Source organism: Leopardus geoffroyi, chromosome B3, assembly GCF_018350155.1.
Source record: "Leopardus geoffroyi isolate Oge1 chromosome B3, O.geoffroyi_Oge1_pat1.0, whole genome shotgun sequence".
NCBI classification, from domain to species: Eukaryota; Metazoa; Chordata; class Mammalia; order Carnivora; family Felidae; genus Leopardus; species Leopardus geoffroyi.
Window position 1 is genome coordinate 50,688,778 of NC_059337.1, and position 17,146 is coordinate 50,705,923.

At 38.5% G+C, this 17,146-nt stretch overlaps 1 long non-coding RNA gene across 1 annotated transcript; it reads right to left on the reverse strand.

Annotated features, from left to right (window-relative positions):
- Positions 1 to 4,111: 4,111 nt before the first annotated feature.
- LOC123582993 lies at positions 4,112 to 15,976 on the reverse strand. The gene is made up of 3 exons (XR_006704684.1): positions 15,384 to 15,976; positions 9,171 to 9,272; positions 4,112 to 4,464 (listed from the first exon to the last, which is right to left on the reverse strand). It is a non-coding gene; the product is annotated as an uncharacterized LOC123582993 (long non-coding RNA).
- Between the last annotated feature and the right edge of the window lie 1,170 nt (positions 15,977 to 17,146).

The window sequence follows — 17,146 nt, forward strand, 5'->3', positions numbered from 1 at the left end:
TTAACTTCTTTGCAATTTAACTGGTCAATAAAGTTTATTCTGAATGAACAGTGATTTGCCATCTAGTTTCCTCAATCTTCATAATACGGTTTTCCAGCCAGTTTTCTAATTCTCAGATCTGAGTAAAATTACTGTTCATCCAGAGCTCTCATTATGACATTTGCAGACTCTTTTTGTTCTTGGCTTTGTTCCTGGTTATTTCCTTGGGTGGCTGAACCAAAACTGAAAAAGACGAGCAAAAAAAAAAAATGTAGCAGGGAGAGCACTGGAAAATCTCTCAGCGGAGGCTGAAATTTACTTCTAGCCTCACCTCTTTCTAGCAATTTATGATCGAAGGGTCACTTCCCCGTCTGTAAAATGGGCACAGTACTTGTCCTGTTTACTTTTTTTTCTAACAGTAACCCTATTTCAGTTTTGTAGGGTAACTGTATGGTTTAAACAAAAATGCCAGTCACCCTTGATAAAATGTGTTGCCTAAAAACAATCCAAAAAGAAAAATTATACACATCACACGTGTAGCATAAGAAATTTAAATTTTTCTGTCATACTTTATACATTAGATTACGTGACCTGTATGTATCTTTTTTATTTAAAAAAAATCAGGATTTACTTCAAAAAAGTCATTGGTATATTTAAAAGAACTACAAGAACAAAGTTCCTGATTTACTAAAAGTCTATAAATAGCTATTAACATAAAGACTATTCCTACACATTCTTTTAATAAAATGAATCCAATTAAAATGGGCAGAGGACATGAACAGACATTTCTCCAAAGAAGACATCCAGATGGCCAATAGACACATGAAAAGGTGCTCCACATCACTCATCATCAGAGAAACACAAATCAAAACTACAATGAGAAATCACCTGACACCTGTCAGAATGTCTAAGATCAAAGACACAAGAAACAACAAGCATTGACAAGGATGTGAAGAAAAAGAACCCTGGTAGACTGCTGGTGAAAACACAATCTGGTGTAGCCAATGTGGAAAACAGTATGGAGGTTCCTCAAAAAGTTAAAAATAGATCTATCCTATGATCAAGTAATTCCATTATTGGGTATTTACCCAAAGAAAATGAAACCATTAATTAAAAAAGATATATGTACCCCTACATTTACTGCAGCATTACTTACAATAGCCAAGACACGGAAGCAACTCAAGTGTCCATCTATAGAAGAATGGATAAAGAAAATGTGATATAAAAGAATATTACTCAGCCATAAAAAAGAATGAAATCCTGCCAAGTTCAACAACATGGATGGATCTAATGCTAAGTGAAATAACTTAAGAGAAACACAAATATAACATGATTTCATTCATATCTGCAATTTAAGAGGCAAAACAAACAAAGAAAAAAAGAGACAAACAGGGGTGCCTGGGTGGCTCAGTCAGTTAAGTGTCTGACTTCGGTTCAGGTCATGATGTCAAGGTTTGCCAGTTAGAGCCCCGCATTGGGTTCTGTGCTGACAGCTCAGAGCCTAGAGCCTCTCCCTCTCTCTCTACCTCTCTCCTACTCTCTCTCTCTCTCTCTCTCTCAAAAATAAACAAACATTTAAAAAAAAATAGAGGGACAAACAAATAAAAAAACATATTATTAAATTTACAGAACAAACTGATGGTCACCTGAGGGGAGGTGGGTGGGGGGGATGGGTGAAATAGGTTAAGGGGATTAAGCACACACTTCTCCTAATGAGCACTGAGTAATGTACAGAATTGTTGAATCACTGTATTGCACACCTGAAACAAATGTAACATTATATGTTAAATTACACTAGAATTAAAATTTTTTTTAAATTAAAAAAATTAAACCTATTTAAAATCATGGAAGAACATTTTCTTTGCTATTTTTTTTTTACTTTTTAATATGCTTTTATAATTGTCACTTTTATAAGGCAATCAAAATGTGCATGGCATGTCTTTTTTATTTTTAGAAAAAAAATTTTTTTAACGTTTATTTATTTTTGAGACAGAGAGAGACAGAGCATGAACAGGGGAGGGGCAGAGAGAGAGGGAGACACAGAATCTGAAACAGGCTCCAGTCTCTGAGCTGTCAGCACAGAGCCCGACGCGGGGCTCGAACTCACGGACTGCAAGATCGTGACCTGAGCCGAAGTCGGCCACTTAACCGACTGACCCACCTAGGCGCCCCATGGCATGTCTTTTTTATAGCATTTGGAGATGACTCTTGCATGAGAACCATCTCCAGATTTTATTTAATTTTTAATTGTTCAAAAGAAAAATTATTTTAAAATGAAAGTCAAAGAGGTCATAACATAATATTACAAATATTCTAAAGGATATCATTACTTCAAATATCAAACAGCTTGCATAAGCATGTTAATTGCTTCAGAGGTACGTTTATTGGCTGATTCCATGAACAAAATAGTAGCAGTTTTTCAACAGTGCAACAGGGACTTAAACAAAAGTTGTAATGATGAAATGATTTCAGAACTACATTGGATTGAAGGGATCGATGGGGCAGGAGACATTGGGAAGGGTAAAGTAAAGGAGAACAGGAGTCTTTTCTAGCTCTGCTACAAACTACCTGTGGACCACTGAAACATTTTCATGATTAATATAATTATAAGTTGAATAATTATCTTAAAATGACTTTTTCAACCTAGACTGTTTGGCACGTTACTATGTTACCCCAGAGGGAATTTATCTGGACAACTTCCTAAACAACCCAGGGAAACCACTTGCAGTATCTCTAGGATCCAGTAAGTTATCCACCAGGTTAATTCAGCCACTGATTTAAATTATAGAACAGAAGAGTTTAATAGATCTAAACTGTAGTCAGCAAGCAGTCCTTCCACAGCCACAGAGTTAAGATGCTAATTTGTAAGATCTTAGACCAAGATAAAATCCAAACATGAAGCAAACTGCCTCACTGACTTTCAAAGAATATTTCACAGTTGGACTTACAGAAACACCATTACTTACTCTTTTGGTCTAAGCACCAAGAATCCCTCTTATCTAAGCTGTCTATGACATTTGACATCAAAAGGTGAAATAGTTGGCAGTGGTTGTTGTCTGGGGAGAGGAATCATAGGAAGTCTGCTCTATTTCATTCACCTCTGTTGTTTTGTTTTTAAAATTATATTGTTTTTATAATCACAAAAAAGTCTAAAGATACAACAAAAAATACTTCTAAGATGAAACAGTTGAATGGGTAATTACAACTTTTTGCCCATATTTTGTAAAAAAACAAACAAACAAAAACATAAGATAATGAAACATAAACCTGGAGAGAACTGTCTAAAGATAATGTTACAAAAACTATTTGGAACAAAAACCCCTGGTCCAGACAGCAGTTCCTGCACTGCTTATTTGGTTTCCAAGACCAGGTGTGTGAGCACCATGAGACTTGAGGCTTTTTATAGAAGAAACCAATACATCTCTAGCATTTTTGTTAAATCACCACATTCTTGTTTTATAGTGTGGTAGATAACATGTGGCAGCTGTCCTGTGAGCCCTGTCCACTTTCCCTACAAAGATCAATAGACCACCGAGCCAATCCTTCAAGCCTACATTTTTAATTACAATATTGAAATAGGAAGGTTTGATTTTGAGAAGAACTCAAGTGAGAAGGTGCCTCCCTGAAACTCAGTAGCTTTGGTACTTGACATTATAGGCTTTAAATTTCCATTGAGTTAGGAAAAGCCTCCCATGTATTAATGAGTGAGTTTAGCACCACATTATGTCAAAATTTCTCTGCATATTAGACTTCAAAATGCAACATGAGCTAAAACAATCCTGAATAATTCAGATCATATCATGTATGTCAGACTACAAAAAGAAAGATATTTTATCTTGAACGTGAAAGATTCTAGCATAAAATGTCATTATGTTGGGACTAGAACAAAACAAAAGCATTTTAGAACACACACTCTGTGCTTGAGTATCTATCTGAAAGAAATTCTTTAACAACATAAACTGATAGAGCATATAAACTAATGTCCTTCCTCACCACTCTAGTTGTCTCCAGGGAAGTAACACAGAATTGCTAGTCAAACAACTGTCCATGGACCGCCTGCTGTGTGCCAACATGGTGTGACACGCAAAAGATGCAAGGCACAACTCCTGATCTCTAGTGCGTGAGTAAAGAATGCTACAACAGAAAACATTAGGGAACACAGGACAGGGCCAACATTGTGACACCGGCCACAAGAACTGTTGGAGAGCTACGCCTACCTGTGCCATAGGCTGCAAGGGAACATAGGGAGCATTGAATTCTTGATCCCCACTTCCTTCTTCTAAATCAATCTTATACATCACTGCCAGACTTACCACCTCAAAGTGCAGCTCCTATCACATTACTCTTTCCCTCCAAAACTTGGGTCTTCCCCAATGACTCGTTTGGTTGAAAATCTCTACCCTGGTATTACATTGGTCTTCCAGCCATCTTACCAGCATCCTCCTGTTATCTCCTCACTCCAAAAGCTTCAGAGTCTAGGCAGGCCTGTTGCAAAACAACAGAGAGTATGAAGAGTAGGCGTGACTACCTAAGGACATTCAGATTATAATTGGTAAAGAAATATTGTACTGGTCAAACAAAGTCTGTAATCTGCAGTCAACCTGTGGGGCCTCCACACTGCAAAAGAGGACATAATGAGCCCTTTTCCCTGAGCACCATTTCTTTCCTTTTGGTTTTCCTTGGCCTTCAATGCTCATAAACCCACATCTTCACCTTCAGGGCTGATCTTTCATCTGCTTCCTCTAAGAAGCCTCCCAAATCTTCTCAAACCTGATATGATCTGTCCTTTGAAGTTTCATACCTTTGGCATTTATATTACTTGTTCTTTTAAAAACAATAATGTATGCACCTAAACTATTTTCTTTACAAAGCAGAAAGTTCCTTGAGATTAGAGAATTTCTTACTCATCTCCAGGTACGTTGCGTTAACCTTGTTAGGTGCTCAACACATTTACAATAATCTAAAATGAAAATGCAACCTGAGAAAATAGTTTTTAAAGTACTGCTCATGTTACTTACAATCTATATGATGCAGAAAGGCATGTGCACATGGAATGATTTTTTAAATTAGTCACATGGGAATTAAATAAATGGCAAGACAGTCTACGTGGAAATGCCAAGTAAATGGTATACCAGCAGGACATGGTGTCAGTTTCAGAGGAAAGTGAGACCACTGAGGACTGGGCTGGACAGGAAAGGCTTTAGGAGGTGGGATGAGACGGGACCTGAGCTAGGTACTGAAGGCCACAGAGGGTCTAGATATATAGGATAGCAAAGGAGGTATTTCAGGAGAGGAAGTTCTGATATGTGACCTTGACAAATTCACCTATCCTCTCTCAGTGAAGGCTCTGATCTGCATGATGGAAATATCTAAGTGGATAATCTCTAAAGTCTAATTTCAACAATATGGATAAAGGCAAAGTGCATGGTGTATTTGGAGACAATATGTCATAGAGGTTGAGTGTGGGTACAGAAGTCAGACAGACCTGGGTTTGTCCTGGTACTGCCACTTCCTGCATATATGACCTTAGAAAAGTTGTATAACTTATTTACACTTCAAGCGCTTCATCTATCAAATGAGAATGACACTAATAATACATACTCTATTAGGTGGTTAGAGGATTAAATGGGATAATGCAACAAAGTACTTTGTACAATAGTTAGCCTTTTAAATGCATAGTAAAATCCAGCTATTATTTTTATTATAAGAAATATGCCTATTTGGGAATCTATAAGAACACTGAGTTAGACTTCTCCTAATTTCCCAGAACTTAAAGCTAAGGACCAACAGCCAAAAAAAGCACATTCTGAAAACCCTTGAAACATTAGACACTCCTTTAAGGCTTTTTAGAGGTAACTAAGCTATGTTATCTATCCTACAACCATTACCTCATGACAGTCTACACTAGCAGAGGAATGTGCAATGGTGGTGGTATGGGAGTGGAGGAAATTTCAAAAATATAAGTCATCTGCCAGGGCAAGAGTTTCATATTATTTTCCCCTCTTCTCTCCATAAAAGGGGGAGGGGTGCTTAATCCTCCCCCAAAGCCAAGTGATGTCATCTCCAAGAGATTTACTCAGTACACAAGGGTAACTGATCTTTCATTTCATGTTTGGAATATATCAGCATATAAGATGATTTGCCTTTGGAACCTCTTTGAGCTGAGGAAGAGGACAAGGGGAACATGGGGATAAGGAAGGGAGGTGGCTGTAGAGCAGCTAACAATCCCACAATTCGGTAAGGAAAACACAGAAGGCATTGACAATGAGTTGATAGTAGAGACACAGGTACAACCCCGGAAAGAAGATTACAATGACCATCAAAGAAAAAGGGATTTCCTCCCCCTCCTTAACACACCAAAGGATCTAGAACCAGGGAAAGAAGATAAAGAGGAGGGCAAGAACATCCTAAAGATCTCCAGGACACAGATGAAGCCTATTAAATGGAAGGGAGGAGATAAAAGTAGAGTTTTATTTATTTTTAAGTTTTTTAATGTTTATGTTTTGAGAGAAAGACACAGAGAAAGAGAGAGAGAGAGAGAGAGTGTGTGTGTGTGTGTGTGTGTGTGTGTGTGTGAGGAAGAGGCACAGACAGCAAGAGAGACAAAGAATCCGAAGCAGGCTCCAGGCTCCAAGCTGTCAGCACAGAGCGCCACGCGGGGCTCGAACTCACAGATCGTAAGATCATGACCTGAGCCAAAGTCGGACGCTCGACCAACTGAGCCACCCAGGTGCCCCATTAGGTGTCTGTGCTGACAGCTCGGAGCCTAGAGCCTTCTTCTGATTCTGTGTCTCCCTCGCTCTCTGCCCCTTCCCCCACACATGCTCTGTCTCTGAATCTGCCTCTCTCTCTGTTAAAAATAAACAAACATTAAAAAAAAATTTTTAAAAAGTAGAATTTAAAAATTTTACTAGAGGGGAGTTTTTAAGAACTAGACTGACCAAAAAGCCATGGAACCTGATGGATTTGTCATTTAAAGAGCTTTAGCTTGCTGAAGAAAATGGAGAAAATATGATTTCTCCCCAACAAGGTCAGTTATAGGTATAATCAACCTAGAGAAACAATAAGGTGTTATACTGCACAGGTAAATTGAGCCCAGATTATGAGCATCTTGAATTATTAGCATTTGAAATTTATCCTGAAGGTCATGGAGAATAGCCAAGGTTTGGGACCAGGTCAGTACAGACCTTCATGAGGATTAATTGAGTTGTAGCGTGTACGGTAAATTAAAGATGCACAGCCTACAGACATGGAGCCTGGAGAGGAAGTTGTTACAGTTAGTCTGATGACTCATAGTCACTGAGGCTTTTACACCCATGTGATGACTACTGAAATGGAATAGAAAGGACAGACAGCACTGGTGTTTGGCACACAGAATTTAAAGATCTTGGCAACCATCCAAATCTGGAGATAACAATAAAGGATAGCCAACTTGATTTAAGGTTTTTGAACTTAGGTCATGATTACCATTGTCCACTACTAACAGCCCCACCTCCCCACATCTTGTATTGGAAAGAGAAAAAATAAGCTATGGATGGTAGTCATTTTAAGAGAAAATATGAAGAGATCAAGGTGGCCGGCCTAGAGTGATTTCTCCTTTCCAACTCATAAAATCTTCACTCCTAACCCCACAACTTCCTGTGAAAGAGGCTGCGACCCTCACCCCCTTGTTCTCCCTGCTCTGAGAATAAAGCTGGTGTAGTATGGCAGAACTTACCGAATGCTGAGACAGAGATAAAGAAGATACATGACTCGCTAGGGCATTTGACTGTGAGTCCAGAAACATGAACAATGAGCCAGATTTCCTGAAGCTTAGATCAGAGGACACTGCGACACATCACAATAGCTGCTCTCTGTGGGTTCCCTTGAAAATTTTTGGCTTCATCCACTTCACACATCCAGTATATGGACATTTCCAACACCACCAGCTGCAGAAACCAGCAGCAGAGGAATATTCCCCTCACATATTTTTGGCGGGTAAAGGGGTACAACAACTACAAGTTGAAGAGTTAAAGCATAAGCACTCACCTTTGTAATAATCCTAACTTAGTAGGATGATGTTGGGGTAGGCCATTTTAAGTGCTTGCTATACTCAAGATGCTTGGTGAAGAAGAAACCACACAAAATCAATGTTTCCAATTCCAGAATTCATAATTTCAGACCTGAACCAAGGTCACAAGCACAGACCTAGGGAGCCTCACGGCCATCTGCTGCCACCTCCCAGTTTCATCCATTTATTCAGTCATTCCAAATATATTTATTAAATGCCTAGTTTATGCCAGGCCCTGTGATCTCAACTGGATATAGCAATAAACAAAAGAGATCTGCCCTCAAAGAGTTGATAGGCTTGTCAAGAATATATCAGAGACATAAAGGCAAATGTTATACCTGATTCAAATGACCAGAGCTGCTTCTTGGAGTTATCAGCCAGCATAGATTCAAAGAGTCAGAGAACGCTTTCCAAAATTCAGACATAAGCTGAACCTAAGGGAGGAGGAGGAGTCAGCGAGGGAGAGTCATGAATTAATATTCCAGGCACGTGCAAATGCTCCAAGGCAGGAATACACATGGCTGAACACGGCATGAGCAAAGGTCAATTAGTATTAGTGGAAACTAGAGAAAAGATGGTGTGGGGGTTGACAGAGGAAGTGGGGCAAAAATTAGGAGGTCAAAAAGAAATTCCAGGAGCCATATCATAAACAAGTTCCTTTGTTAAAGAATTTGACAAGGAATCCAAGCCATCAAATCTATTTGGGGAGGCAGGTAACTTTGGACGTTAAAAGAAAACGAATTAAAGAGAATATGATTGGCAGCTGGGAAACTACCGGGGGAGAACAGGGGTGGCTTATGGTAGCAGAACTGGAAGAAAGGAATAGATTCCAACACTAGCATCAAGAATGATTTGCAGGCCGTGGTCCTAATTATATGTGAGAAATGAGGGAAGGAATGGAGTCATCCTTGAGTAGATACATGGCATGATGGTTCAGAGCAGAGGCTCTAGGTCTCCCACTTATTAGCTGTGTGGCTTTGGCCAAACTTCTTAAGTCCCTTGATTCACTCATTTGTAAAATGGCAATAATGACAAGACTTGTGTTACAGAGCGGTTACGAAGATTAAATATGGTAATGCACATAATGTGCTCAACTATCACCTGGCACATATTAGATGCTTGTATTAGTATATAGACTCACTTGCTACTGAGCCATCTCACTGATGGCCACAGGCCCTTGATTTTGTTGCTCTGCCATCAGTGAGATCATTCATGCACATGGCCCATGAAATCTCCATTCCAGCTAGTGGGGGAAAAAAAAAAGAAAAGAAAAAAAGGTTTAAAGGAACAGCATGCACAGCTAAAATTCAGGAGTTGTGTCACTATAGAAAAGAAGAGGATGAAATCAGGGGACAGTGAACAGCTAGCAACATTCAATGTATATCAACATTATATAAAGATAGAAAATAACTGTTTGAGAAGAAAAACTGGAAAAAAGAATTTCTAGTGCATGAGACTTGGTGAACTTAAGACATAAAATATCTCCAATGTTTTACTGAAGGAGAAGGATTTAGACAAAACTGTGCGATAGAAGGATAATGAGGAACTCAAAAGATTTGATCTCCATGTAATAAGGATATTGATAGAATTAGTTAATGTATTTGGAACAAAGATAAAGGAACCCTCAAATCTGATTAATGAACTGTTTTCCAGGAGAGGAGAAATATATCTGATATTCAGGTAAAAATGAATAAGCTCACAAGGGAGTTTTATGGATTCCTCTTTTTATAAAGCAATGTATGACAGCATGGAGAAAAATAATGATTTTCTTCTTATTATTAAATATCTTCATGGGGGCGCCTGGGTGGCGCAGTCGGTTAAGCGTCCGACTTCAGCCAGGTCACGATCTCGCGGTCCGTGAGTTCGAGCCCCGCGTCGGGCTCTGGGCTGATGGCTCAGAGCCTGGAGCCTGTTTCCGATTCTGTGTCTCCCTCTCTCTCTGCCCCTCCCCCGTTCATGCTCTGTCTCTCACTGTCCCAAAAATAAATAAACGTTGAAAAAAAAATTAAAAAAAAATATCTTCACAAGAAAACAAAATCATGAATGATTATACCCGTGTGTGAACAACTGCTTTTAGGTAGTTCATGACCTATGTGGTATCTCACCCGAGACTCACAACCCAGAAACAATTTGCGCTGGCTCCTTCATGATTGCAAAGGTTTGCCACCCCCATGTGGTGGTCCTCGGTGACTGCAGGAACCATTGGTCATCCACTGCACTAAAGATTTATACTTTTCAAACCCCAACTCTGACCCAAGATCTTTATCTCTGATCCAATATGGTGGACTAACAGTTACCTTTCTGTCCTTAGGATTATTCTTGTTATTAAATCTTGGTCTCAGTGAAGTCTCTATAGAAAACTTCACTTTTTATACATCCCTGAGTAATGGAATTGAATCTATTACTCAGAATCTATCTTATTTTCATCCCTCCAGACTATATGGGTCATTTTTAGCTCTTTATGGTTTGGCCAGAAGCAAAAATCAACCATCCTAACTGCCTGTGGTCTCAACAAGATAAGATATATGACTTTTTGTGGATAGGGCACTTTCCCAAGCAAGAATACCTTGTACATTAGGCAAAGAGAAGGACCCTACTGGGGCAGCCTGCGCAAGCTATAAGGTCTCCCTGAGAGTCCCTCTTCTGACCCCTCAGCACAGTTAACAAGACATTCCCAGCATTTAGCCTCCAGACCCAGGAAAGATAGCACAGGGCTTAGATGAATCATTAATTCTTCATTAATTCTTTTGTGATTAAGAACTAGACTGCCAGTCCAAATGGCCTCTGGCTGCTTTTTTTGTTGAAGTCCAATCGTGTAATACAATTTTTCTGCCCATTGCTACCAAAGTGAGAGTGCATTGAAATGTCCTCCACCCTTCCCTGCCTACTGCAAACACAGTCAAGTGGTCAGTGGAGATTTCTGGGGATTAGAAATCAGCAAATTGGCCATTTTCTATTCATAGGTAGATTAATGTGATAGAGGTTTGTAGTATAACCTTGAACAAGGAAAAGATTGCACCATAGCAAAAGACTGTAATGGTTACTATTTTCAGGAAATAGGATTTAAGTCATGTTAATGGGCAGGAAGGAAATCAATCCTTACAGTGGCAAGGTGTATTTATTCTCAGACACTTAAAAAATAAATAAATAACAAACACCAGGGCGCCTGGGTGGCTAAGTCAGTCAGGTGGCTGACTTCTCAGGTCATGATCTCATGGTTAGTGAGTTTGAGCCCCACGTCAGTCTCTGTGCTGACAGCCCAGAGCCTGGACCCTGCTTTGGATTCTGTGTCTCCCTCGCTCTCTGTCCACCCCCACCCCCACTCCCGCCTCACTTGTGGTCTGTTTCTCTCTCTCTCTCTCTCTCTCTCCCTCAAAAATAAATACACGTTAAAAATTACAAAAAAAAAAAAAAAAGAAAGAAAGAGAGAGAAAAACCACCACCATCCACAGGACCAAAGCTCTCCCCCATTCCATCCCAACCCTCCCTCAACTACTCAGATCTTTCCCATCTGCAGTTTTTTTTCAGAAGAGAAAGCCATCAACTGTCAGTGGATGCCTTGAGGTTCTGGAATTATGAAAGAACTAGTTCTAGTTCTAGAACTAGTTCTAATGAAAGTGATTTTCATTAATCCATAGAGAAGTAGGGGCACTGAGACAGGAAGGAACATAAGAAGGGCTTAGGTAATGAGAGCAGTTGCATCAAAATCAAGCACTGTTAATCTTTTATCCAATAAGTAAAAATTACATTTTATTGTAGTTTTAGTTTTCATTGCTATTATTACTAGAGATGAGCATATTTTCTCATGTTTATTGTTCATTTGCAGTCTTCTGTAACTGCCCATTCATATCCTTGGGTCTCCAGCCTGATGTTAAATAATAGTAATGAGTGGGCATCCTTGTCTTTTTCCTAAATTTATGGGAAATTCCTTTAGTGTTTCTTAATGAGTATGATTTCTGCTGTTAACTACTGATTTAAAAAAAAAACTTTTAAAACTAAGCATATTTCCTTTCATTTACAAGTTACTAAAGATGTTCCTCAGAAATGGATGTTAAACTTCATCAGAGGACCTTTCTAGCATCTATCATGTACTTTCTCTCCTTAATTACTGATGTAGTGAATTACTTTAATAGATTTCTAAAATGCTGAGCCATCTTTGTATTTCTGAAATATAGCACAGTGTTGTTTTAATATTGTGCTAGATTATATTAGATGGCTGTCAATATTTTTGTTTCTATGTTCATATATAGGAGAAGTCCACAAATTTCCTTTTTTTTGGTGCTCTCTTCCAACATTTTTAGAACTAAAAAATACCATTTTCATAGTATGAATTATTAATTTGTATATATTTATCTATGTTTTGCAATAGCTTTAATATCTCAAATTTTTGTGCCTTACAAATTGAATTGGATTTGCTGTCCAAACATTTGGATCTGATACCTATGGGTCAGGGGTGAAGAGGGGAGAGCTCTTTGATTTATAGTTTCTAACTATTCTTTAGAGTTTCTTTAGTTATAGTTTCTAACTATTCTTGAGTACAAATTGCTAATTTTTTCAGGAAGGGTATTCATTTGAGCTATATTGTCAAATTTATCGATATAAATGTATATAGTTGGTACTCATTTAAAATAGTTAAATTTCTTCAAAATCTAAGTAAATAATTTCCCATCATGGATGTTGTGTATCTGTGTTGTTTAGATGGTCTTTTTAAAGAAATAGCTCTGGAAAGAAAAAGAAATCACTCTGAAGATAAATATTTTCTTTTCTGTTTCATTAATTTATGCTCTCACCTTCATTAATTCGGTTATTCTTATTTCTTTAGTATTGCAACTTATCTGCCTTCTGAGGCAGAATGTATAGCACATACATTTTGAATTGTTTTGCTTTCCAAAAATATAGTTTTAATACATTTTATTTTTTTACTCCTATTTATTTATAAAGATTAATTTATTGCTATAACTTTGATTTAATAACATCATAATTTCAGAGTACTGAATAGGAATAATTGAAAAGTTTTCATTACTACCCTTGCTACCACATAGTTTTTACTTGCCTCGTTAACCTGAGTTTTTAGAAGAGTTTTTTTTTTTTAAATGCTTTATTTGCAGTTATTTTACTATCTTCCTTTACTTTTTTTTTTTTTTTTTACCATCTTTTAGTCATTGATTTCTTGTTCTATTGCTGTAGTTTCAGGATTTCCACCTTAGGGGATGTATTGACATTTTTTTCTTTTGGCCTAATATATAATCAATTTTTTTTGTGTGTGAATGTTTCATAGTCAACTTACTTTTAAGTGGAGCCAATTGTTAGCGATTTTCTATATTTACAATTCAAAAGGAAAGAAACAGACACATAGAAATATAATTTTAGAAACAGATTTTCAAAGCTATATCAAGAAAAATACAGCCTGAGATTCAAAATAGATTTTGATAGATCATTAAATTATGAAGTTCAGCAGTCCCCAGATCTGAGCCTTCATCGTCCTTACTACCCAAGTCACTGTTATGGACTGAATAGTGTACCCCAAAATTCATATGGTGAAGTCCCAGTCCTTAGTACTTCAGAATGTAGCCCTATTTGGAGAAAAGGTCTTTAAAAATTTTTTTTCAACATTTATTTATTTTTGGGACAGAGAGAGACAGAGCATGAATGGGGGAGGTGCAGAGAGAGAGGGAGACACAGAATCGGAAACAGGCTCCAGGCTCCGAGCCATCAGCCCAGAGCCCGACGCGGGGCTCGAACTCACGGACCGCGAGATCGTGACCTGGCTGAAGTCGGATTCTTAACCGACTGCGCCACTCAGGCGCCCCGAGAAAAGGTCTTTAAAGAGATGATTAGGTTAAAATCAGTCTCTTAGAGCGGGGACCTAATCCAACAGGACTGGTGTCCTTACATGAAGAAACACCAGGAGTGTATGCACAGAGAAGAGGCCATGAGAGGACACATTAATAAGATGGCCATCTGTAAGGCCAGGAGAGCGGCTTCAGGAGAAACTACCCCTGCAGAAGCCTTGATCTTGGACTTCCAGCCTGCAGAATTGGAAGAAAGCAGTTTCTGTTGTTTAAGTCACCCACTCTGTGATATTTTATTATGGTAGCCCTAGCAAACTAATACAATCATCCGTAGACCACAGTTCCCATACACCCTTTATAACTGAGACCAAGTGCATTTGTTACTATCAGCCAAACCTGAACCATTGCTTTTCTTAGGGTAAAGAAATACCTCTCAGTACTCATGTGTTCATCAACATTAAAAAAAAAAATGGTCCAAAATATATCACTTTACTCATTATGCAACTTGCCTGTTCCCAATAGATATTAACACATTCCTTTACTTTGCTCATTCTTTTGTCTCTGCCTGAAGTTTATTAACCCCACAGCTGAACAAACAGGTCACTAGCTGGTCCAAGGCTATGAATTCAAGTCTCCTAACTCTTGGCTCCACACCCTTTCCACTCACAGAAATACTCATTTCAAAGACTTAAAGATTTGTCTAAAGAATTTCCTTTTCTCTCCAGCCCTACAAATAGAATTGCATGATAAGCAGACAACTATCCTTCAAGCTTTTGTGAAAATGAACATTTCTGAAGTCCTGAGGTCTGATACCTTTTCATATAAAAGGAATCAGGATTACTTTAAAATAACACAATCTAGGAAAAGGGTACTTTTCAGGCATATCTGTACCTACAATTCTGAAAATGCTATTGGTTTATACAGGTCAATCCTCTTCTGGTGAAAAACAGAATTTCTTAGCTCTGAAATATTTAAAGATGTAGCCAAGGCAGAAAGAACATTGAAAGTTTAAAATTGAAATTCACTTGCTAAAGGAACAGCTTGAGGCCTGTATTACCTTTAATATTCCTTTGACTAAAAGCCATTATATAATTCCACACTGTCTTTGCACTATAAATCAATAGAACTCATATTAAGTAGCTTTCCTTTGAAGGGACTGAAATGAGAATAGGATTGAGAAAGAGTGAACAAGAGAAAAGGCATTTGTTGTTTTTTCCTGTTTAAAATAACTTTTATTATTTTTTTGCTTCTTCCACGTCCGTTCAAAATAATGCAAATAGGGAAAAAGGAAGAAAATGTCCATCTATAATCTCACCAGCCCCAGTAAAAACCAGAATTGCTAATTCAATGGACATATATGCAAACAGTTTTATAGAGACATAAATATTATTTTTAATTGAAATTGTTTGAATTGTATTTTAAGTTGCATGTACCTAGACGAAGACCCTGAGACAAGGATTTGAGTGCTAGTCATTCACCTGAGTGATGACATCAGGAAACACAGGTAGGAAGGTAGAAAAGTGAGTCAGGGAAGACAAAGCAGCCAACAGAGGGCACATTACCTGGGAAGTCATCACTGTGGATTCTTGGATCTGATCCCAATGAGGAACTCTGGGAGTCAGTATGGAGCACTGTTCTCAAAGTCACTTCAGCAAAAGAGTGTGTGACCTGGGCTATTTGTACACGAACTCCATCAATTGTTGGGCAATTACGCATCCAGAGCATTATTCTTTAGCATTCTGGCCTGCTAAGCACCTGGACAAAGAAAACTCAGGCAAACAGAAGTAGAATCCAGCAATCAGAAGTCGAGCAAGCATAGACTGAAATAGTGAGGGTGAAGGTACATGGCTGTGACACACACAGCATCTACCACAATTTCACATGTTGTTTGATAACCTGCTTCATTTATATATTATACATTGGATTTCTTATATGACATTAAATAGTCTGAGTAAGATGTTAATTGTCATTCTTTTTGTCTGCACATTAGGCTACTGAGTACATCAATCTCTGTTGACATTTGGGGTTTCCACATGTTTCATTTTAATATAATTATTGTGATAAACATTCTTGTATTATAATATTTTATGCAACTATAGAAATATTATTACTATAAATAGCTACACTTGAAGTCACTGCTCCAGAAGATATGCAAAATTTTATGGCTTTTGGTTTGCATTGCAAAGTTGTTCTCTGGAAAGATTATATTAATTTACACATTAGCAATGTGTTGTATTTCTATTGTTTTCTGCCCAATATTGACCAAAAGGGACAGGGCTGCCCCAAAGGGCCATGGTGGTGATGGCGGGATGGGTATGCTGTCACCCTACTGGGTGTAGACAACAGAACATCCAACCAGAGGATTTTCTCCAGCCTTGAGATCTAATATAATTTGCCTTGTTAGGTCTTGGACTTGCTTGGGGCCTGTTGCCCCTTTTCTCCTCCCCATTTCTACCTCTTGGAATAGGAATACCATTGTGTTTTGAAAGTGTATCACTTGTCTGGTTTCACAGGTTCACAGTTAGATTAGAATTTTGCCTTAGCATTAGTTGAATCTTGAATCTCACCCATAACTGCTTTAAAAGACACTCAGATAAGACTTTGGACTCTAATAGACTTTAGAGTTGATAATGGAATGGACTAAAAGTGTTGGAGCTGTTGAGATGGAATGAATGTATTTTTCATGTAAGAAGGACATGAATTTGAGGGGGAGGGTGCTATAGAATGAATTGTGTCCCCACATATTGAACCCCTGAGTGTGGGATCTTCAGCATGAGATTAGCACCCTTTGAAGAAGAGACTTTAGACTCTGTCTCTTCTGCTACCATGTGAGGACACAGCAAGAAGGTAGCTATCTGCATGCCAGCAAGAGAGCTGTCACCACCACCTGACCAGGTTGGCACTCTGACCTTGGACTTTCCAGCCTCCAGAACTTTTAGAAATCAGTTGTTTAGGCTACCCAGCCTATGGTATTTTGTTATGGCAACCTAAGCTGACTAATACATGTGGTTTAATTCCAGGTTTGAGATTTGCTGCCTCCTAACCACGTACTGACAGGCACAGATATACCAGGGGAGAACAAAGTTGGAAGGACAAGGTAGTTGAGCTGGTGGGATATGGGGAGTAAGTGTGGGTGAATCTTGACTGATACAAAGCAGGAGATAACACAGACCAAGGCAGATATATTTCCCCCTTTTAACTCTCTTCCATGCACTGAGGTGGGATTACTCCTTACAATCTTCTGGGAAGTACTAAATATTAAGCAAACATGCCCACTGAGAAACCTACTGGCTCTGTTCCACTCACTCTGTTCCTTGCCTCAGTT